The sequence below is a fragment of the Tamandua tetradactyla genome, chromosome 2 (genome assembly GCF_023851605.1).
Source record: "Tamandua tetradactyla isolate mTamTet1 chromosome 2, mTamTet1.pri, whole genome shotgun sequence".
Lineage (NCBI taxonomy): Eukaryota > Metazoa > Chordata > Mammalia > Pilosa > Myrmecophagidae > Tamandua > Tamandua tetradactyla.
In genome coordinates this window covers 153,033,703-153,056,332 of record NC_135328.1, presented here as the reverse complement: position 1 = coordinate 153,056,332, position 22,630 = coordinate 153,033,703, and the positions used below count along the sequence as shown (strand labels likewise).

Below are 22,630 nucleotides of genomic sequence, written 5' to 3'. Positions count from 1 at the left end.
AAGGTAAGGGTCCTTTTCATTCTTTTGGCTATTAATATCCAGTTCTTTCATGCCCATTTAATGAAAGGACTCTTCTGTCCCAGTTCTGTAGATTTGAGGACCTTGTCAAAGATCAATTGACCACAGATTTGTTGGTTTATCTCCATATTCTTGATTCAATTTCATTGGTCAATACTTCAGTCTTCATACTATTACCAGGCTGTTTTAACCACTGTGACTTTGCAATAAGCTTTAAAAGCAGGAAGCATTAATCCCACTTTGTTCTCTTTTTAAAAGATATTTCTAGCTATTCACAGTCTGGTTCCTACCAAATGATCTTGATAACTAGCTTTTCCAAGTCTTCAAAGTAGGTTGTTGGAATTTTTTAATTTATTTTTTATTTATTTTATTTATTTATTTATTTATTTATTTATTTTTATTAATTAATGGAAAAAAAGAAAAAAAGAAATTAACTCAACATTTAGAAATCATATCATTCTACATATGCAATCAGTAATTCTTAACATCATCACATAGATGCATGATCATCGTTTGGTTGTTGGAATTTTGATTGGTATTACATTGACGCTGTAGATCAGTTTAGATAGAACTGACATCTTAACTACATTTAACTTTCCTATCCATTGAGCATGGAATATCTTTCCACCTATTTAAATCTTCTTTGATTTTTTTTTTTTTAGTAATGTTATATATTTTTTTGTATACAGGTCTTTTGCATCCCTGGTTAGGTTTATTCCTGGATATTTTATTCTTTTCATTGCTATTTTGAATGGAATTTTTTCCCTAATTGTCTCCTGTTAGGTCATTGCTTGTGCATAGAAACATGGCTGATTTTTGCACATTAATCTTGTATCACACCACTTCGCTGAATTTTTTATTGGCTCAAGAAGCTTTGTCATAGATTTCTCAGGATTTTCCTAGTATCATGTCATCTGCAAAAAATGAACGTTTTATTTCTTCCTTTCTGATCTGGATGCCTTTTATTTCTTTTTTATGCCTGATTGCTCCAGCTAGAACTTCTAGTACAATATTGAATAATAATGGTGACAGGGGGCATCCTCGTCTCATTCCCAATCTTAGAGGGGAGTCTTTCAATCTCTCTCCATTGAGTACAATGCTGGCAAAGGGTTTTTCATATATTCCCTTTATAATATTGAGGAAGTTTCCTTTCAATTATTAACTTTTAAAGTATTTTTATCACAATAGGATGCTCATTTTGTTGAATGCTTTTTCAGCATCAGTTGAGATGATTATGTGATTTTTTTCCTTTCAATTTGTTAATGTGTTGTATTACATTGATTGACTTTCTTGTGTTGTATCATCCTTGCATTCCTGTTATAAACCCCACTTGATTGGGATGTATAAATCTTTTAATGTGTCATTGGATTTGATTTGCTAGCATTTTGTTGAGAATTTTTGCATCTGTATTCATTAAGGAGATAGGTCTGTAGTTTGCTTTTCTTGTAGAAACTAATACCCGGTTTTGGTATTAGAGTTATGTTAACTTCTTAAAGTGAGTTAGGCAGTGTTCTTTTCCCTCAATTTTTGGAAGAGTTTGAGCAAGATTGGTGTTAGTTCTTTTGGGAATTTTGATAAAATTCCCCTGTAAAGTCATCTGGCCCTGGGGTTTTCTTTCTAGGAAGATTTTGGATGACTGATTGAATTTCTTTACTTGTGATAGGTTTGTTGAGATCTTCTATTTCTTCTCAAGTGAGTATAGTTTGTTTATAGGGTTCTAGGAATTTTTCCATTTCCTCAAAGTTGTTTAGTTTGTTGGCATATAGTTGTATAGTATCCTCTTATGCTTTTTTTTTTTCCTTCAGGGTCTGTGGTAAAGACTCTCTTCCCATTTCTGATTTTGTTTACTTGCATCCTCTCTCCCTTTTACTTTGTCAGTCTAGCTAGGTATTTATTGATTTTATTGATTTCCTCAAATAACCAACTTTTGGTTTTATTGTTTCTTCCTATTGTTTTTGTTATTATTGTCATTCTTCAATTCATTTATCCTTGCTTTAATCTTTGTTATTTCTCTTCTATTTGCTTTAGTGTTAGTTTGCTATTCTTACTCTAGTTCCTCCAGGTGAGCCATTAAGGCCTCAATTTTTGCTCTTTCTTCTTTTAAAATGTAGACATTTAGGGCAATAAATTTCCATCTCCACACTGTCTTTCCAAAATCCCATAAATTCTGATATATTGTATTCTCATTTTCATTTATCTCCAGATATTTATCTATTTCTTTAGCAATTTCTTTTTTGATCCACTGATTATTTAAGAGTGCATTATTTAATCTTTCTATACTTGTGAAAGTTCTGGTTCTTTGGTGGTTATTGATTTCAGGCTTCATTCCATTATTACCAGAGCAAGTGCATTGAGAAATTTCAGTCTTTTTTAAAGACTAGCTTTGTCCCCCGGCATATGATCTATCCTAGAGACTGTTCCATGAATACTACAGAAGAAGATACATTTTGGTGTTTGGGTGTAATGATATATAAATGTCTGTTAGGTTTAATTCACTTATCAGATAGTTTTAAGTTCTCTATTTCCTTGTCAACCCCCTGCCTGGTTGGGTTATCTCTAGAGGAGAATAGTGTGTCAAAGTCTCCCACTATTATTGTTAAAGTGTCTATTGCACCTTTCAGTTTTGCCAATGTTTACCTAATGTATTTGGTAATCCTTGATTGGGAGCATGCACATTTATCATTGTTATTTCTTCTTTTGTCCCTTTTATTAATATGTCATGTCCTTCCTTATCTCTTATGATGTCTTTACATTTAAGATCTATTTTGTCTGATATTACTGTAGCTACTCCTGCTTTCTTTTGGTTTCAGCTTGCATGGAACATCTTTTTCCAACCTTTCACTTTCAATCTATTTGTGATTGTTCTGTTGAAATCTTCTATTTCTTATTTTTCATATCCTTGGGTCTAAGATGAGTCTTTTGTAAGCAGCACATAGATGGATCATATTTCTTAATCCATTCTGTGAATCTGTATCTTTTAATTGCTGAGTTTAGCCCATTAGCATTCAAAGTTATTACTGTAAAGGTATTTCTTAAATCCACCACCTTATCCTTTGGATTTTATTTGTCAGATCTATATATTCTTTTCCCTCTTTCTCTTTTTATCCTTTAAGTTATCTTACTGGTACTCTTCAATTATGTGCCTTCTTCAGACCTCTCTCTCCTGTCTTTATTTTTCATCCGTCAGAACCCCCTTTAGTATTTCTTATAGAACCAGGTTCTTTTTGACAAATTCTCTCAGCTTTGTCTGTCTGTGAAAATTTTAATCTCTCACTCACTTTTGAAGCTCAATTTGGCTGGGTAAAGAATTCTTGGCTGGAATTTATTTAAAGATCTTTCTCTTGTCTTTTTTTTTTTAATTTTATTTTTATTTATATATTTGTATGGGCAGGCACTGGGACTCAAACCCGGGTCTTCAGCATGGAAGGCAAGAGCTTTGCCTGCTGAGCCACCGTGACCCACCCTTCTGTTGTGTTTTGAGAAAATACTACATAATACAACTTTATCTGGCCCCTGTCAGATGAATCCTCAACTTTCCCTTTATTCATGCTGAGTGGTCTCTGCCTGCAAGAGAAATAATCTTAAGTGGGACAGTTCTAGTTATGGATGGAAAAAAGGAAGCCCCAAGAGGTTTACATGAAAAGTGCTGATTTGGTTTGAGAGACTGAGACTTCTAGTCTCTGGCTGGCTTCCCCAGATCCTCAAAACTTGGATTTTTACATTGCTGTACTTTACCTTATAAGAACTTTATACTTTACCTTATAAGAACTATCGCTGAAGACATGAACTCTCAGGGGAATACTCACCCCTGCACCCTGACATTTACATCCCCACGGCCTTAGCACCAAAACCTAGAAAACCCTTCTTTGACCTCACCTCCTAGGGAGTTGTTTACAGGAGAAGTCTCCCAAAGCTCACTCCCACCCTATCCTCCTGCTCTCTCAGGGTTGGGATCTGTTGGCCTTGAGGTTCTAGTTACCAGGTTCTTCCGTTCCCACCCCACCCCCACCCTATCCGGTTATCTGTGCTGTCACTCTTCCACTGTCTTCCTGAAAGAACAAACAAAGCTCTGAGCTAATGGCTTCCAACTCCAACAACCCCTGCTACATGTGGCTCAGGGCCCACCTGGACAGGCTTTAAACTGCCCCCCACCCCCCACCCCCATAAAGATCCCATCTCACCATGGAATCCCCAGGGAGCTTCAGATATTTTTCCCATTCCCATGATTTGGTCTCCTTTGAGCTTCACATCTGGGGGAAAGGGAAGAGGACTGCTCAGAAGAAGGACAATTTTAGGGATTTTCCATCAGTATATTACTTTCCTATCTAGTATAATATTCAACACAGCTAGGAAGAGTGATTTATAAACTGGTATGCTTTCATCCAAAGACCTTGTAACAATTCCATTAATCTTCAACACACTTTTCTGAGGCACAGAGATAAGAAGTACAATTTGCTTTGATTTGCAGGAGGGAGGGAGGGGGAGAGAGAGAGAGAGAGAGAGAGAGAGAGAGAGAGAGAGAGAGAGAGAGAGAGAGGTGAGGTTTCAGCCAAGAGTCTTTTAATAAGGCCAGGAGGGAAAAACTGGTTTCTTCCTTTACAGTATGTCATTCAGTGAGCCTATCTCCTCTCCTTATTTTAACCAAGTATTGAGCAAATGTGTAAATACGAGGTAAATTTAAACAAGTAGAGAGAATCTACAATCTTCTTTAGAGTACCCTGTCAGGTTAGAATATAATTGTTAACAGGGCTGGGAGGTAAGAGGAAAAACAAGGTAAAGTCATTCTTTCATAATAGGAGAACAAAGAGAAGACACAGGACTGCACCTTAGGAAAACCTACTCCCAGGAAAAGGAATCACCAGAATTACATAATTTAAAAATTTGTAATTATAAAGTGATAACCCAACCTGGACCCTAGGACTCATATCCACAGCTACATTCTAAGGTGACTAAATGCCTCCTCTCCAAATTCCCTACACAGGTCTGTCCGCTTTGTTAACCTCCACCCCTGCCACCCATGCAATACAAAAGACTGTTGAAATTTATTTTGTACCATGTCAGTAAATTCACTAAGATTCTTACCCCTGTTTTCCTGTCACGTCTATATAATTCCTTTTCTACTGTTTTATAAAACCTCTGTTCCTTTAAGGTTGATGATACTGAGCACTGCCACCCTCTAAACTTTCCTCTTGCTGTTTTCTATGCATCTTCTCATCACTCCATTGCCACCATCTCTCACCCCCACCTCCCAAACTTCACTCCCCACTGAACCCCTGCCTTTCACTGAAGCAGCAGACGTAGAGTCATCCTCTCCCTCAAGCCCATTTGCAACCTCCCCAATTCCTGCCATTATCCTAACTGATGCCACCATACTTGTGAATGGCCTGCCCAATACGTTGGTCACTCAGATTCTTGATCTTCTCATCTCAGTGACTTTTCCTTACTTTTACCATAGCAACCCATACAGCACAGACCTTGATATCATGTGAAGCAATTTCACCTCTAAAATCACAACTTTTGATGGCCACTTCTACAACCACATCTTCTTTGCCATGTAAGTTATTATTTATTTACTGCTTACAGGTCACTTCTGACTCTTCTGCTTTCTCCGTACCCCTCAGCCCCCTACTGTCTTCCTCTCCCTTCTTAGTCCATGGCCCATTGGACTCCATAGCCCATTTCTTCAACCATTCTTTATGCATTTCTTCAACCTCTTTGTCCCATTGTCCTGCAACAGGGTTCATCTGGAGGTGATTTGTGAGTCTTTTCTGTGCTTGCCTTGAGACTGCTGAATACTGCTCAGGACAGTGTCTGGAAGACAGTGTTGGGCTAACCCAGCATTTACCCTAATTCCGTTCTTTCTCATCAGCCTCCACTCCTTCCTGCCTTGAAAATAGATGTGATACCTGAATCTGTGGCAGCAGTCTTTTGACCAATAGAGATGGCACAAATGCACAGTTTCACATTCCTGGCCTTCTAACCAAAAATGAAACCTGCCTCCATTGTTGTTGTTGTTGTTTAAATTTGTTAATTTGAACTGATTTCAAACTTACAGGATGGTTGCAAAAATAATACAAAACTAATAAAGAGAATCCCAACTACCACTCCTCACTCCACCAATTTTAACATTTTACCACATTTGCCATATAAATCTATTCCATCCATCCATCCATCCGTCCATCCACCCACCCACCTATCTCTCTATCTCTATCTATTTTCTAAACATTTAAGAGTAGATTGTATATAAATCCTGCTCCTTAAACATATAATACTTCCATGTGCATTCCCTAAGAACAAGGATATTTACTTATGTAACCACCTTAAATATATTATCAAGTTCAAGAACTTCAACACTGATATAAGGTTTACAGTCTATATTCTGATTTTTTTACATGTCCCAATGTGTTAGTTAGATTCAGTTGTCAACTTGGCCAGGTGAGCATACCTAGTTCTGTTGCTGCGGACACAAGCCAATGGTATGTGAACCTCATCTGTTGCTAATTACATCTGCAGTCGGCTAAGAGGTGTGTCTGTGCTGCAATGAGTGATGTTTGACTTAATTGTCTGGTGCTTAAATGAGAGAACACAATGTAGCACAATCTAGCAGCTCGGCATTCCTCATCTCAGCACTTGCAGCTCAGCCCAGGCCTTTGGAGATGCAGAAAGAAGTCACCCCGGGGAAGGTTGTTGGAACCCAGGGGCCTGGAGAGAAGACCAGCAGAGACCATCTTGTGCCTTCCACGTAAGAAAGAACCTCAGTGGAAAGCTAACTGCCTTTCCTCTGAAGAACCAACAAAATAAATCCCCTTTTATTAAAAGCCAATCCGTCTCTGGTGTGTTGCCTTCCGGCAGCTAGCAAACTAGAACACCCAATAATGTCCTTTTAAGCCCTTTCTCCTCCATTATTAGATCCAGACCAGGGTCGCGTACTGCATTACATTGACATTAACTATTTGGTTGCTATCTTATTATTTTTTTTGTTTTAGTAACATATATACAATCTTTTCCCTTTGTGTTTAAAATTTCCCCTTTTAAACACATTCTGAGATATAATTCAGCAGTGTTAATTACATTCACAATACATTGCTACCATCACCATCATCCATTACTTAAACTTTTCCATCACCCCAAACAGGAATTCTGTACCAATTAGCTATTAACTATCCATTCTCTACCCCTTATTTGGCCCCTGATAGCGTATATTCTAGTTTCTGAGTCTATAAATTTGTTTACAGTAATGATTTCATAGCAGTAAGAACATACAATATTTATCCATTTGTGTCCTGCTTGTTTCAATCAGCTTGATATCTTCAAGGTTCATCCATGTCATTGCATGTATAAGACCTTTATTCCTCTTCATACCTGCATGATATTCCATTGCATGTAGATACCACTTTTGTTTGTGTCCGTCTATTTATGGACACTTAGGCTGCTTCCGTCTTTTGGCAATTGTGAATAATGCAGCTATGAACGTTGGTGTGCAAATATATCTGTGTGAGTCCCTGCTTTAAATTCTTCTGGGTATATATATATCTAGAAGTGGGATTTCTGGATCATATAGTAATTCTACACTTAACTTTCTGAGGATTGTCAAACTGTCTTCCATGATAGCTGCACAATTTTACACTACCATTAAACAACTATGAGTGTTCCTCTATCTCCATATCCTCTCCAACACCTGTTATTTTTCTATTTAGTTAATAGTTGCCATTCTAGTGGATATGAAAGGTATTTCATTGTGATTTTGGTTTGCATTTTCCTAATGGTTAATGATGTTGAACATCTCTTCATGTGCTTTTGGCCATTTGTTTATATTCTTTGGAGAAATGTTTAGTCAAGCATTTTTTATAGGGTTGTTTGTCTCTTTGTTGTTGAGATGTAGAATTTCTTTATAAAGTCTGCAGATTAAATCCTTATCAGCTATATGGTTTCAAACTATTTTCTCCCATTTTGTAAGTTGTCTCTTTCAAAGATCAAGTTCTTTGATTCACAAAAGTTTTTAATTTTGACAGGATCTCATTTCTCTATTTTTTTTCTTTTGTTTTTTGTGCTACTGGTGAAGCTTAAGAAACCACTATTTAGCATAATGCCTGCAGATGCTTCCTTATGTTTATGAGTTTTATAGTTTGGTTCCTTATATTTAGGTCTTTGATTCATGTAAGTTAATTTTTATATATGGTGTGAGATAGCGGTCACCCTTCATTCTTCTACAATAGATATCCACTATTCTTTTCCAACAGAATGGACTTGGTGCCCTGATAAAAAATCAAATGGCCACAGTTGTGAGGGTTTATTTCTGGACTCTCAATTTTATTCCATTGGTCTGTATATCTGTCCTTGTGTTTACTATGCTGTTTTGACTACAGTAGCTTTGTAATAAGTTTTAAAAACAGGATGTGTGGGTCCTCCAATATTGTTCTTCTTTTTAAAAATGGTTTTGACATTCAGGATGTTTTAACTTTCTGTATAAATTTGAGAATGGCTTCTCTGTTTCTGTAAAGAATGGTGGTGCAATTTTGACTGGGATTAAGTTGAATCTATAAATCACTTTTGGTAGAGTTAACATCTTAACAACTTTTAGTCTCTCAATCCAAGATCTTGGAATGGTCCTCACTTTTTTTGAGAGCTTGTTAAATTTATTTTAACAGTATTTTTTAGTTTTTCATGCATAAATCCTTTACATTCTTGGTTAAATTTATTCTTAGATATAATTTTTTAGTTGCTATTGTCATGTAATATTTTTTCTTAATTTTCTCTTCAGATTGTTCACTACTAGTGTAGAGACACTACTGATGTGTGTTGATCCTGCCACTTTACTGAATTCATTTATTAGCTCTAGTGCCTTTGTTGTAGAATTTTTGATACTTTCTCTATATAGGATCATGTTATCTGCCAATAAGGAAAATTTTGCTTCGTATTTATTTTGCATATTTATTTTCCTTGCCTAATTGCTCTGACTAGAACTTTCAGTACAATGGCAAATGGCAGTGGCGACAGCGGACATCCTTCTCTTATTCCTGATCTTAGAGGGAAAGCATTCAGTCTTTCACTTTTGATTACAACGTTAGCTGTGTGTTTTTCATATGTGCCCTTCATCGTGTTGAGGAAGTTTCCTTCTATTCCCAGTTTTCTAAAGGCTTTTATTCAGAACGGGTGCTGGATTTTGTCAAATGCCTTTAATGTGTCAATTGAAATGATCATATGGTTTCTTTCTTTTGTTCTATTAGTGCGGTGTAATACATAGATTGATTTTCATATGTTTCATTTTCACATCCTGTTTTAAAACTTATTACAAAGCTACTGTAGTCAAAACAGCATAGTAAACACAAGGACAGATATACAGACCAATGGAATAAAATTGAGAGTCCAGAAATAAACCCTCACAACTGTGGCCATTTGATTTTTTATCAGGGCACCAAGTCCATTCTGTTGGAAAAGAATAGTGGATATCTATTGTAGAAGAATGAAGGGTGACCGCTATCTCACACCATATATAAAAATTAACTTACATGAATCAAAGACCTAAATATAAGGAACCAAACTATAAAACTCATAAACATAAGGAAGCATCTTGCATACCCAAAATAAATTCCACTTGATCAAGGTACATAATTTTTTAAGGTACTGTTGGATTCCATTAGCTAGTATTTTGGTGAGAATTTTTGTATCTGCAGTTATAAGAGCTATTGGTTCGTAGCTTTCTTTTCTTGTGATGTCTTTATCTGACTATGGTATTAGAATTATACTGGTCTCACAGAATGCGTTAAGGACTGCTCCGTACTCTTTAATTTTTTGGAAGAATTTGAGCAGGATTGGTATTAACTCTTTCTGAAATAGTTAAATTTACCAGTGAAGCCATCTGGTTCTGGGTTTTTCTTTGTTGGGAGGTTTTTGGTAACTGATTTAATCTCTTTATTGTAATTGATCTGTTGAGATCTTTCATTTCTTCTAGAGTCAGTGTAGGTCATTTGTACGCTTCTAGGAAATTGTCCATTTCATCTAAGTTGGCTAATTTGATTGCAAAGTATCCTCTTATGATCACTTTTATATATGTGGGGCTGATACTAATGACCATCCTTACATTATTGATTTTAATTATTCGCATCTATTCTCTTTTGCTCTTTGTCAGTCTAGCTAAAAATTTGTTGATTTTATTGAGCTTTTCAAAGAACAATTTTTGGCTTTGTTGATTTCCTCCCTTCCACTCTTTTTTTTTTACTCTATTTCATTTATATCTGCTCTAATCTTTGGTATTTCCTTCCTTCTGCTTGCTTTGAATTTGATTTGCTGTTGCTCTTCTAGTTCTCCTGGGTGTGTGATTAGGTTTCTGATTGAGCTCTGATTTGGCCTGGTTTGTGCCCTGATGACAAATTATGCTTTCTTTCCCTCAGCACCTATGGTCTATGTTGGGAAGCTCTCACAGGTCAAGTCTGCAACTTTTCGGTTTGAATGCCACTGCAGAAAATACTGCTGGCACACAGTGTCACCTACTCTAAGGGTCAACAAACCACTTCTTCAATGGAAATAGTATCATATTTTACTAGTTTCTGATGAGATTATTCTTGGCTTCCTTTAAATCAAGCTAATAAATGACAATGTGACATTCAGCTAGCAGAAAGGGTTGGAGAAGAAAAAAACTCCTTTAATTCCTCTAGGATACTGTGCCACCTCAGCTAGCTGTCATTAGTTCAATGGTGACGCTTTGATCTTATTCCCTGTATGGGTATCCAAGATGAGCAGAGATAAACTGGCTATTCCATGTCCTCCTTGGAATTTAAAGAATGTTCCAAGCCTGTATCTTAAAAGCTCTCAGTCCAATGCAGACTAGATTTCTCTACCACATCTTTGTCTAGAAAATGCTCATTTCATTATGAGTTAGGCTTAGATTTAGCTGCATGAAGTAGAAAACCCCAGATAATAGCAGTTTGAATACGTAGAATCTATTTGACCCTGTTAAAGATTTCTGGAGGAGGCAGTCCATAGTAGATGTGGAGGGTCCGTGAAGTCACCAGGTATTTTCTCTTTCTTTTCTATCACCCTCAGCACTGTTGGCTTCCAATGTCAAGGTCACTGCAAGGTCCAGGATGGCAAATTCACCTTTGCAAAGAAGGAAAATAAGGAGGAGTCTTCTCTAGACTCCTGTCCTCTTCTTTTTTTCTTTTTAACATGGGCAGGCACTGGGAATCAAACCCGGCCTCCGGCATGGCAGACAAGAACTCTGCCACTGAGCCACCATTTCCCGTCCTCTTGTCCTTTTTTAAAAAGGCTTCTGAGAAGTCTTTCCCAGTAATTTTCACTTATACCTGACTGGTCAGAGCTTAATCTCATTACTATAACTAGTTGCAAGGGAGACTGAAAAATATAATCCTTTATCTAGATATGTTGCCGCCCTGAATATACAGGAATTGTAAAAATAAAGAAGAGAAATTGATGCGTGTTGAATAATAATTGGCATCTTAGCCATATTTCTCTTCTTCTACTCTCCCCCAAGAAATCTTGGCTTCTGTTCACATTATACTACTTATATCTCCACAACTTAAACCATCAAGTTACTTAAATATTAACAATGAAATGACCGAATATTAGAGGTTTGCTTCAAAATAAACATCTGAGGTTGGGAGTGATTGTAGTGGGCAAGTGTAAAGAAGAAACAAGAAACAAGAGTTGATAATTATTGAAGCTAGGTGATGCTTACTTGGGGTTTTATTTTTCTGTTTCTCTACTTTCGTATAGTTTATTTTGTATGTATTTATTTACTTGACATTTTCCATAATAAATCATTATTTTTAAAAAGTACTTGTCATATTTTCTTGCTTTTGTTCATGCTCCATAACACTGTAGGCTCCAATGAAACATGAAAACTTATCTAGTTTTACTCACCAATTTATCCCATAATAGAGATTTAATTCAAATTTGTTGAATGAATAACTCTATGTTCTTTCTTCTTTCAGGAAACCTTTTTCCTCATTCTTGCCCTGTTGTAGTTCCTTACCCTTTAAGGGCCAGGGCAAGTATCATTTCACCAGACAGTTTTTTCTCATGTTACTCCCTAAAGCAGAGTTAATCACTTTCTTCTCTTCACTCCCACAACATTATAGTCATACCATTGCTATAGCATTTATCATATTGCATCACATTGTATTGTCATTACTAAATTCATTGACTATTATCTCTTCCCCCAAAAAGCTTATGAATTCTTGGAAGATAAGCAAGTTCTTAGCCACTTTTGTATCTCCTTTGCCTAACATCTTTCGTAAATACCTGTTTAAATGGTTTGAAGGCAAAACTTAGGGTTTAATTTTTTTTTAATGTTTATTGTAATAACCTATATCCAACTAAAATTTTTCTATTTCAACCACTGTCAAATCTACAATTCAGTGGTATTGTTTGTTTTTTAATGCAATTTTATGGAGATATATTTGCACACCATAAAATCCATTTAAAGCATACAATCAGTGGCTCACAATATCATCATATAATTGTGCATTCATCACCCCCCTATTAATATTTCTTGTCTTTATTTTACTACTCATTTGCTAAGTGGATTTTTAATATTATTCGGTCCACTTGATGGACACAATATAATTGTTTTATCGTGAAAGTTAGAATTATAGTACAGAGCCCAGAGTCTTTGTGAATGTAGTTATAGAAACTGAAATGAAGCTAAAACAATTGAGGTCATGGTTGATGTACTGAGCTCTCTGGCTTCAAGAGCTGGTTCTATCCTCTTCATGCCTTCTTCATGAAGTGGATATTCAAGGAGGACCAGTCCCTGGGGCACAGATACATGAACTCCTAGAAGGGCCAAGTGAAATATCCCATCCGTGTTCTGTTGATGGTGGGAAAATTCTCAGGCTGTCAGACTATTGACATCAACGAACAAAGTAGCTGATACAATCTGACATCACTATGTCTTCATGGTTATCATGTCCAGTTGAACTTGTCTTCTGGGGATTACATTTAATCAAGATACAAGATATTTCCATTCTGAAGTATAGTAGGTGAGGTATTAAAATGAGTGGGAGGGGGAAGACACGTTTATTTGGGATTATGTGTGAAGTGTTAGATGGCTAGATATTAAAAATATCCAAGTTAAAACCTTAGTAATCAGAACATTTGCTGCCTAGATTTTGCCAACTGCCAATCATGTTGGACTGAGCTAATCTGTTCCTGTTTCTGAAACTAAAAAGGTAAATAATTAACAATAAAATGTCCTCTTATAAGAGCTTAAAAAACATAAAAGAAAAGGATATAGAAAGTAAGAGAGATGCAGTCAGCCAAGAAACTGTAAACCAAAAGAGGAAGAAATTACTCTCATAATTCTGGGAATGGACAGAGTAAAGAAAAAGCACGAAGAGTAAAGGCATAGAGGAAAATAAAGCAGGCTAAGCAAATCATTTTACTGTTTCAGAGAACACTTCATGTCTGAGTGTTCCAGTAAAAGTCATAACGGAGACCAAAGGGATCTTGCTGTCTGATCTGGTCATTTAGCATTTTAGCAGCTCATGCAGCCTCTTCCAGGAAGCCGTGCCTTTATCTCTACCCATCGTGCTGTTGATCTGGGGCCCTCAGATTTAAAGATCATAATTTCTTTGGAGCCTCTGCACAGACACCAGCTTGCTGTGATCAAGACTTGGATGGGGTTAATCCTTTCATTTTACAGGTATAGAAACTGAGGTGAAAAGGTACCTGTGGCTGAACCAGAACACCACCCCATTATCTGTGGTTAAGACTCTTGGCTTACTGGAATGGGTAAAGAAGGAAGAAAATAAAGATTAGCCTGAAAACCAGCCTATGTCTATGTAATTAAGCCCATCACCCAGCTCCTGTCCTCTGTTCCTTCCCTCCTCCCATCCAAGAGCAGGAAAGAATTAAACTACACTGTGGGTCCCACCCACCTGATTTAGACCAGCATTTCATCAGGAGGCAGTGGAGGATGAGGATGGGTAAGGAGTAAGGAGTAGGAAGGGGAAAGAAAAGGAAGAAAAGTGGAAGAAGTAGGGCCATCACCTTGGCACATTTTGCAGTTAGCTTGGATTGGACCATCAGTGCCTAAGGGACAAGGAGATGAAGGGGGCTCGGTAAGTCCTAGAAGTGGGAGAAGCACCCCTGCCTGCACATATCTTCCCATCTACCACTCCTCTCCTTGTCCCCCCACATCTCAATAGTCATGCCATTCAACCCAAATAACTATTTCTAATATAGATTATTTTAAGTTTAAATATAAGACCTCATCACCCAGTGCTTTGGAAAAAGCCCAGAGGGGAAATGCCTCAGTTCGCAAACAGGAGGGGAGAGGGAATTCTGGATGAATTGTAAAGAGGAAAAGGGCTTAATAAAGCCACCCCATCTTCTGTCATAAAGGACTTTTTTGTTTTCCTGTGTCAAAACGCATGGCTCCTGCTGTTGCGAAGAACACAAGCTCTGAAGATCTCTGTAACTGAAGACAAGCTACAAAAGAAAAAGAGAGTCCATAGCTAGGGCACAGTTGTATTTAAGTTATGATCTCATAACACCAACTCCAGCAGCCAAATCCAAGCCATCGGGAGGGAGGGGCCACTTCACAAATCCGATATTACTAAACAGTCAGCTCTGCACACACATGTCTGGCTCAGGCTATCTCTTCATCCCCTAGCTCAGTATCTACTGAGAAATTAAGAAGGCTTTGTGGAGGGGAAAGAAAGGAAAAAGCGAAAAGTGGGAATAAGATGCAGTTTTATAATATGAATCATTTCCCCTTTCCAGTAAGAAGTCAGTTGAGCTTTTAAATTCTTCCTAGTGTGATATAAATCAAGTTGTGTTTTCAATTGCCTTGTGTTTACTCAAACTCAGTGACAGAACAATGTGTTGTTGGTAACAGCCTGTGGTGAGCTGGAGCAGGGGAGGCAAGTCCATCACCCTTATCAGAGAATGGCTCAGTTCCAACAAAAGGAAGTCCCAGGAGGATCTGGATTTGAGCGAACATGTTACAAACACAGTTCAAAGTGCTCTTTGCTATGTGGATGCAAGGGATCTGGGAGGAAGGTGCGGGGGGGGGGGGGGGGGGGGGGGGGGCAGGGGCAGGGCGCTGCTTTGGCTGCCACTGTGATGATAACACTATGTAGCAAAGTCACCCAGCACTGATACAGAAAAATGCTTCAAAGCCCTTTTCTTGATGGAACTCTCTAGGCAAGAAACAGAGCTGTATTTCTCAATCTACTTTAATTCCACAGAGCAAATGAGGTCTGACAGTGGTTTATTTGTTCCATGTCTGATGGGAGAATATTCTACTTCAAAGCCAGAGTTGCAAAACCCTCTCTGGGGACTGAACTGGTCTAGTGGCTCATTTCAGTCTCCTAAGGGCAGTGGCAGCCAGCCCAAGTGAGAGTGTGAGATAGCTGGTTTCCCCCTTTAAAAATGTAGTCTTGTAAACACAGATCAGCAGTTGCAGTATCAATTCTCATAAGTAAACAAAATAACATATTTTGAGAATGATTCACAAGCTGAATATAAGGAAACAAATATTCTTTTATTCAATCAAATCCGATTTATTGTGCATGAAGCACAGTGGTTCTTTAGATGTCAAGGAGCCAACCAACTTCTGCCTTTCAGCCCAGCTCATTATACTGAGTTGAAACTGGATGATTTTCCTCTGGATTTTGGCACAATCAGAAATGGAGCTCCAGAATTGGAGAATTGTGGGAAGAGAATCTTTTCGAGTCCCAAAGACCACAGAGAAGTCGATTCACCAGAACACTTCATTTCCACGATGTTCAGGTGCTCTGAATTTAAGCCCAAAGTATGTGGGAAGGTTTGTGACAAACCAGACTCCTCCATTTGCTGAAAGGCAACTGTAAACAAAAGAATGTGGGGTCTGAGTGCACGCCTCACTTTGAGTTTGGGCTCTGACTCTTTTCTTGTTCCTGGACATGACTTTGAGGAAGGTGCTAAATTCTTTGAGTCTAAATTTCTTAATTTGATAAGAGAGATGATAATATTATCTACATATATGTTGATGGGGAAAATTAAGTGGAATAATAATGCATGTAACTCAGATAATACTGGTCCTCTTCTCATTTTTCCTCTCCTTGCTACCAGCCTCCAAAGGTTGTCACCACAAGGAAAACATACGCACTCAAAAACATGTCAAGAGAAAAGGGAGCTATTTCCTTCAAATTCTCCTTAACTTAAATTTTCTCTCTCCTCAACAACTGCTCCACCTCTTTCTTCTCTTTCCAAGAACTTTTCTCCAACCTCCCCTTTCCCACCAATGAAAAACAGATTGGATAGGTATGAGAATTGATGTGGGTTGACTGGTTCAGAAGCAATTGCAACAGTTCAAGCAAGAGAAGGTTGTTTGTTGGATGGGCTAAAGAGATGAAGGTGTAGATAGACAGAAGTGGGCAGACTTTAAAGATATAAAGGATTTAAAATTAATAGGTTATGATATGTGAATATATCTCAATAAAACTGCATTAAAATAAAAAAAATCAATTAAAAAAAACCTAATAGGACTTGGTGATTGAGAATGGGATCAAATATGGCTCCCAGTTAGAGATCTGACTTTCACAAGTAGGTAGATGGTGGTCCATTTACTGAACTAAGGTTTATTCAGGGAGGATGAGGTTATTAGGCAGAGGACATATAAAATCCTGAAAGTTTCCTCTTCTCCTGGGACTCCTGGGCATTATTGTTTTATGATGAACATCTCCAAAGCTGGACAAGTCCCAGGCCTGTCTGATGAAGTTCAGTTGGATTAAGCCCATTATAAAATACCAAATAAACCAAAGGGCCCTTCAAGGTACTTTGATCAGTTCAATGACTAATATCATTATTCCCCATGACTTCCTTTAAAAATTTTTTTGACCTCCTCAATTTGGTTCCCCCTACTCACAAGGATATAAACTGTACAGAGATATCCTCAATTCAATGGGCAATTTGCAGACAGTATTTCACAATGAACCAGGAGTTCACTAATAACAAAGGGGACAATGAGGTGACAGAGGGAGAAATGTGTCAGGGATGTGTAGAAGACAGTTGAGAAAACTGGAAAAGAAAAACCCAAAAAACTATCCTCAGCTGTTCTAGTTTGCTAGCTGCCAGAATGCAACACACCAGAGATGGATTGGCTTTTAATAAAAGGAGATTTATTTCATTAGTTCTTCAGAGGAAAGGCAGCTAACTTACATCTGAGGTTCTTGCTTATGTGGGAAGGCACAGGATGGTCTCTGCTGGCCTTCTCTCCAGTCCCCTGGATTCCAACAACTTTCCCCAGGGTGATTTCTCTCTGCATCTCCAAAGGCCTGGGTTGAGCTGCGAGTGCTGAGATGAGGTATGCTGAGCTGCTTGGGCTGTGCTACGTTGAGCTCTTCATTTCAGCACCAGCCAATTAAGTCAAACATCATTCACTGCAGCAGGCATGCCTCTTAGCCAACTGCAGATGTAATGAGCAACAGATGAGGTTCATGTACCACTGGCACCTGTCCACAGCAACAGAACTAGGTGCCTTCACCTGGCCAAACTGACAACTGAATCTAACTACCACATCAGCTAAACTACCATCTTGTGGAATTTAACCTAGGCTGATTGTCTGGAAGATAGACCAAAGGAAAGGATTCCAGAGGTGACCATAAAGGAAAGGAAGAGATGGAAGAAGCGAGAGGGAGAAAAAGAACTACAAAGAATTCAAACTTGCCTATTAAGTGCCATGTACTTAAAACTTGCTTATACATATAAAGTTTGTCACTGTGGAATTCCTCATACTGTGATAAAATAATGCAAGAGTCAACAAACTACTTCTATTTTTGTAAGGTTTATCCGCTAAGAATAGTTTTTACATTTTTAATGTCTGAAAAAGAAAATCAAAGGAAAAATATTTCATGACGCATGAAAATCAGATGGAATTTAAATTTCAGTGTTCATAAAGTTTTGTTGGAATGTAGCCTCTCTCATTCCTTTATGTGTTGTCTGTGGTTGCTTTTAAGTTACAGTGGCAGAGTTGAGTAGTTGGAACAAAGAAAAAATGGCTCTCAGAGCTAAGTATACTTACAATCTGGCCCTTTGCAGAAAATTTGCAACCCCTAAAACAAAGCTCACCTTTTAAACAATACACTCAGGATATGTTTTAGATACCTCACCATAGGAGAAAAAGGAACAGACCTAGGGGTCCAAATGTCAGGACTTGGGACCCAAGTACAGTCTAGAGTGAGGGACTTCCTATAACTCCTTAGAAAATGGCAGCAAAGCCAACCTCAACTATGCAGCTAGTGTCTCGGGCATTTCAAAGCCAATTTTTATTAAAACCTAACTTAGACAAAAGATAAAATAGAATCTCAGAAAGTGCTACATGGTAGAATGAGCACCAATCTATAAAAATCCTCCAATTGTTTTTCTCCGAAGAAAACTTAGCAATTCTTTAATCATTCCAGCTGGGAACACTGAGAATCCCTGCCTTCTGCCTCCTGATGTCAAAGAACAGAGTTGCGATTTTCCCTAGCCTTTCCTGAGAGTGCAGGCTGGGCCCTTGCAACCCTGAGACCCTGTCTGGATATAGACTCATTCTTTCCAGGATCCTTCAGTCAGAGCCCTCAGCCCCTCCCGAGTCTCGCTCTGACCCACGTACTAGACAGACTCATCTCCACACGCCTGCACTTAACTCCTTCCCATAACGCACTTTTCATACTGATTTACCACTATTCTTGCCATTGAAGTCAAAGTCTCATTTAATCCATGCTAACTCTCTGGAGGAGTTAAAAGCCCATCGGTGGTAAGCTCCCCTTCTGTCCTGTTCTGAGTCCCTGCTTACAGAGGTGGAGGACTGGGGCCCCAGGTGATGTGGGTTAGTTGTGCAATCTCCCTTTGATATTATACCTTGCTCCTCTTTATCACGGGATTAACTTTATCTGGTGTCTATAATCTTTCCAGGCCTTCTCTGGTCTCTTTCAGATGTTCCCCTACAGTCCTGTGCCCGTATACAGCACTTTTTAAAAAAAAATATTTTTTTGAGAAATCTTCACACACGTACATTCCATACTTGGTGTACAATCAATGGCTCACAATATCTTTACATAGTTGTGTATTCATCATCATGATCATTTTTTAGAACATTTGCCTCACTTCAGAAAAATAAATAAAAAGAAAATACTCATACATACCATACACCTTACCCCTTCCTCTCATTGACCACTAGTATTTCCATCTATGCCATTTATTTTACCTTTTGTCACCCCTATTACTTATTTTTTTATCCATATATTTTTTACTCATCTGTCCATATCCTGGATAAAAGGTGCATCAGACATAAGATTTGGACAATCACAGTAACATTGTAAATGTTTTGTCTTTATACAATTGTGCTCAAGAATCAAGGCTACTGGGACACAGCTCAGCAGTTTCCGGTACTTCCCTTCAGCCACTCCAATACACCATAAACTAAAAAGGGTTATCTATATAATGCGTAAAAATAATCTCCAAGATAACATCTCAACTCGGTTTGATATCTCTTGGCTGCTGAAACTTTATTTTGTCTCATTTCTCTCTTCCCCCTTTTGGTCAAGAAGTCTTTCTCAATCCCTTGATGTCAAGTCCGGTCTCATCCTGGGATTTCTGTCCCCTGTTGCCAGGGAGATTTATGCCCCTGCAGTCATGTTCCACGTAGTGGGGGAGGGCAGTGAGTTCACCTGCTGAGTTGGCTTATAGAGAGAGGCCACATCTGAGTAACAAAATTGGTTCTCTGAGGGTGACTATTAGGCCTAATTTTAGGGATTAGTTTATCCTTTGCAGGATTAAGTTTCATAGGGGCGCAACCCAAGATCAAGAGCTCAGCCTATTGATTTGGTTGTCCCCACTGCTTGCGAGAATATCAGAAATTCTCCAAACGTGGAAGTTGAATATTTCCTCCTTTCTCCATATACCCCCAAGGGGACTTTACAAATACTTTTTTATTTATTGCCCAAATTACTCTGAGATATATCAGGGCATCACACTAACCTGAAAAAGCCAACAAAATCTCACGCCCTATTCAAGATTCTATTATACAGCACTTTTTTTTTTTTTCATGGGCAGACACTGGGAATTGAACCCAGGTCCTCTGGCATGGCAGGCAAGCATTCTTACCTGCTGAGCCACTGTGGCCCCCCCTATACAGCACTTTTTAATTTATAGATTTTCCCTTCTCTTGGAACTGTGGCTATGAAGATTCATAGTTTTACAAAAATGAAACTTTTCCTTCCCAACTCCATACTAGGTTGATCACTACTTTATCTTCGTGTGGAAGTCATGTGCATCTCTTAACACAGAGAATACGTATGCGTTGATATGCATGTGTGTGCATGTACAGTGTCCATACACTCACATAAGTATGTGTGGGTCTGGTCACAAATATGCATATGGCCTCAGCTGTATCATCTATAGAATCAGAATGTTGGATTAGGCATCTCTGAGGCCATGCTCAGTTCTCACTGTCCATGATAGGGGCTTATGGCTGAATTTTGAATGTGTTGTTTGTACGTATCTGCTTGTACTTATGGCATGGCAACACTTTAAAAATTATCTTATATAATTTTATATTAATTATAATAAAATAATTGTATCTTAAAAGTGATATTCTCACTCCTCTGATGCCGAGTCTCAGCTCATTCTAGGATTTCTGTCCCACATTGCCAGGAAGGTCCACACCCCTGGGAGTCATGTCCCATGTAGACAGGGGGAGGGTGGTGAGTTTGCTTGTTGTGTTGGCTGGAGAGTTAGGGCATATCTGAGCAACAAAAGAGGTTCTCTTGAGGGTGACTCTTAGGCCTAATTTTAAGTAGGCTTAACCTGTCCTTTGTGGGGTTAAATTTCATATGAACAAACCCCAAGACTGGGGGCTCAACCTAAAGCTTTGGTTGTCCACACCGCTTATGAGAATATCAAGAATTCAACTTGGGGAAGTTGAATTTTCCCCCTTTCTCACCCTTCCCTAAAGGGGATTTTGCGAATACTTTTTTATTCACTGTTTGTTCTAGTTTGCTAGCTGCTAGAATGCAACACACCAGAGATGGATGGGCTTTTAATAAAAGGGGATTTATTTCATTAGTTCTTCAGAGGAAAGGCAGCTAACTTTCATCTGAGGTTCTTGCTTACGTGGGAAGGCACAGGACGATCTCTACTGGCCTTCTCTCCAAGCCCCTGGGTTCCAACAACTTTCCCCAGGGTGATTTCTCTCTGCATCTCCAAAGGCCTGGGCTGAGCTGCAAGTGCTGAGATGAGATATGCTGAGCTGCTTAGACTGTGCTATGTAGTGCTCTCTCATTTAAGCACCAGCCAATTAAGTCAGACATCATTCATTGCAGCAGGCACGCCTCCTAGCTGACTGCAGATGTAATGAGCAACAGATGAGGTTCATGTACCATTGGCACCTGTCCACAGCCCAGAACTAGGTGCCTTCACCTGGCCAAGTTGATAATTGAATCTAACTACCACACTGTTCAAATCACTCTGGGATTTATTGGGGCATCACTCTGGACAAACCAACAAAATCTCATGTCCTGCTCAAGGTTCCATGTACTTATGGTGTTCAATTAAGCTGTCTACATAAGTTACATTAAGAAATGCACTAGTCAAAATATAAATTTTGTGCCAAATAAACATTTTTTGCTTTAGTCTCACACATAAGTTGAAATTTTGAAATATTAATTATCATCTCTTTTCAGCACCCTGCAGTAATGACATTCCTTTGTTCTTCCCTTTTATTTCTTTTTCCGAATAGATGCAAATGTTCCAAGAAATGATCATGATGATGAATAGGCAACTATGTGATAATATTGTGAATTACTGATTATATATGTAGAATGGAATGATCAAAAGTTAAAAAAAAAGAATATGAATCATTAAATTGACATCTCTTTTAGTCTCCAGTATTTTAGAATGACTAGAAGTAAAAACCAAAAATTGTGTAACTGTAACCCATGTCAAACTCTGGAATATGTTCTACAGCTAATTGTGGTGCTGTGCTTTGAAATTTATAGCTTTTTTGAATATATGTTATTTTTCCCAAAAAAGGAAGGAAAAATTGTCTATTGTGATGGTAAAAGACATGTTTAAGCCCTCTATAAAAAAAGTATATATCAGTTTTTAAGTATGTTCAGAATTGTGTAACCAATGCCAGCCACCGTTTAATTTAAGAATGTTCTCATAACCCCCTAAAGCAACCCATACCCATTAACAGTCTCTATCCACTCTCTACTCTTGCCAGCCCCTGGCAACCACTACTGTACTTTCTATTTCTATACATTTGCTAATTCTGAATATTTCATATAAATGGAATCATATAATATGTTGTCTTTTGTGGCTGGCTTCCTTCACTTGGCATAATGTTCTCAAGGTTCATCCATGTTGTAGCATGCTTTAGTATTCCATTCCCTTTTATTAGTAAATTATTCCATTGTAGCATGGATAGACCACATTTTGTTTATTTATTCATTGGCTGATGGACATCTGGGTTATTTCAACCTTTCGGCTTTTGTGAATAAAGCTGCTATGAACATTTAAAAAAAAGTAATATTGTAGCAAAGATCCCTTCTTGATTTGTTGGCAGGGTGTGTTCCCTTCCTTACCTTCAAAAAGAACAACAAAATTTACTGAAAGTAGAGGT

General features: G+C 38.1%; 1 long non-coding RNA gene across 1 annotated transcript in view; it reads right to left on the bottom strand.

Moving 5' to 3' along the window:
* Window positions 1–4,198: 4,198 nt before the first annotated feature.
* The window catches only part of LOC143662722 (uncharacterized), a 66,833-nt gene continuing 48,401 nt past the window's right edge, over window positions 4,199–22,630 (bottom strand). Inside the window, exon 5 of the long non-coding RNA XR_013165570.1 lies at window positions 4,199–4,268. This is a non-coding gene — a long non-coding RNA (uncharacterized LOC143662722). The remainder of the gene's footprint in view (window positions 4,269–22,630) is intronic.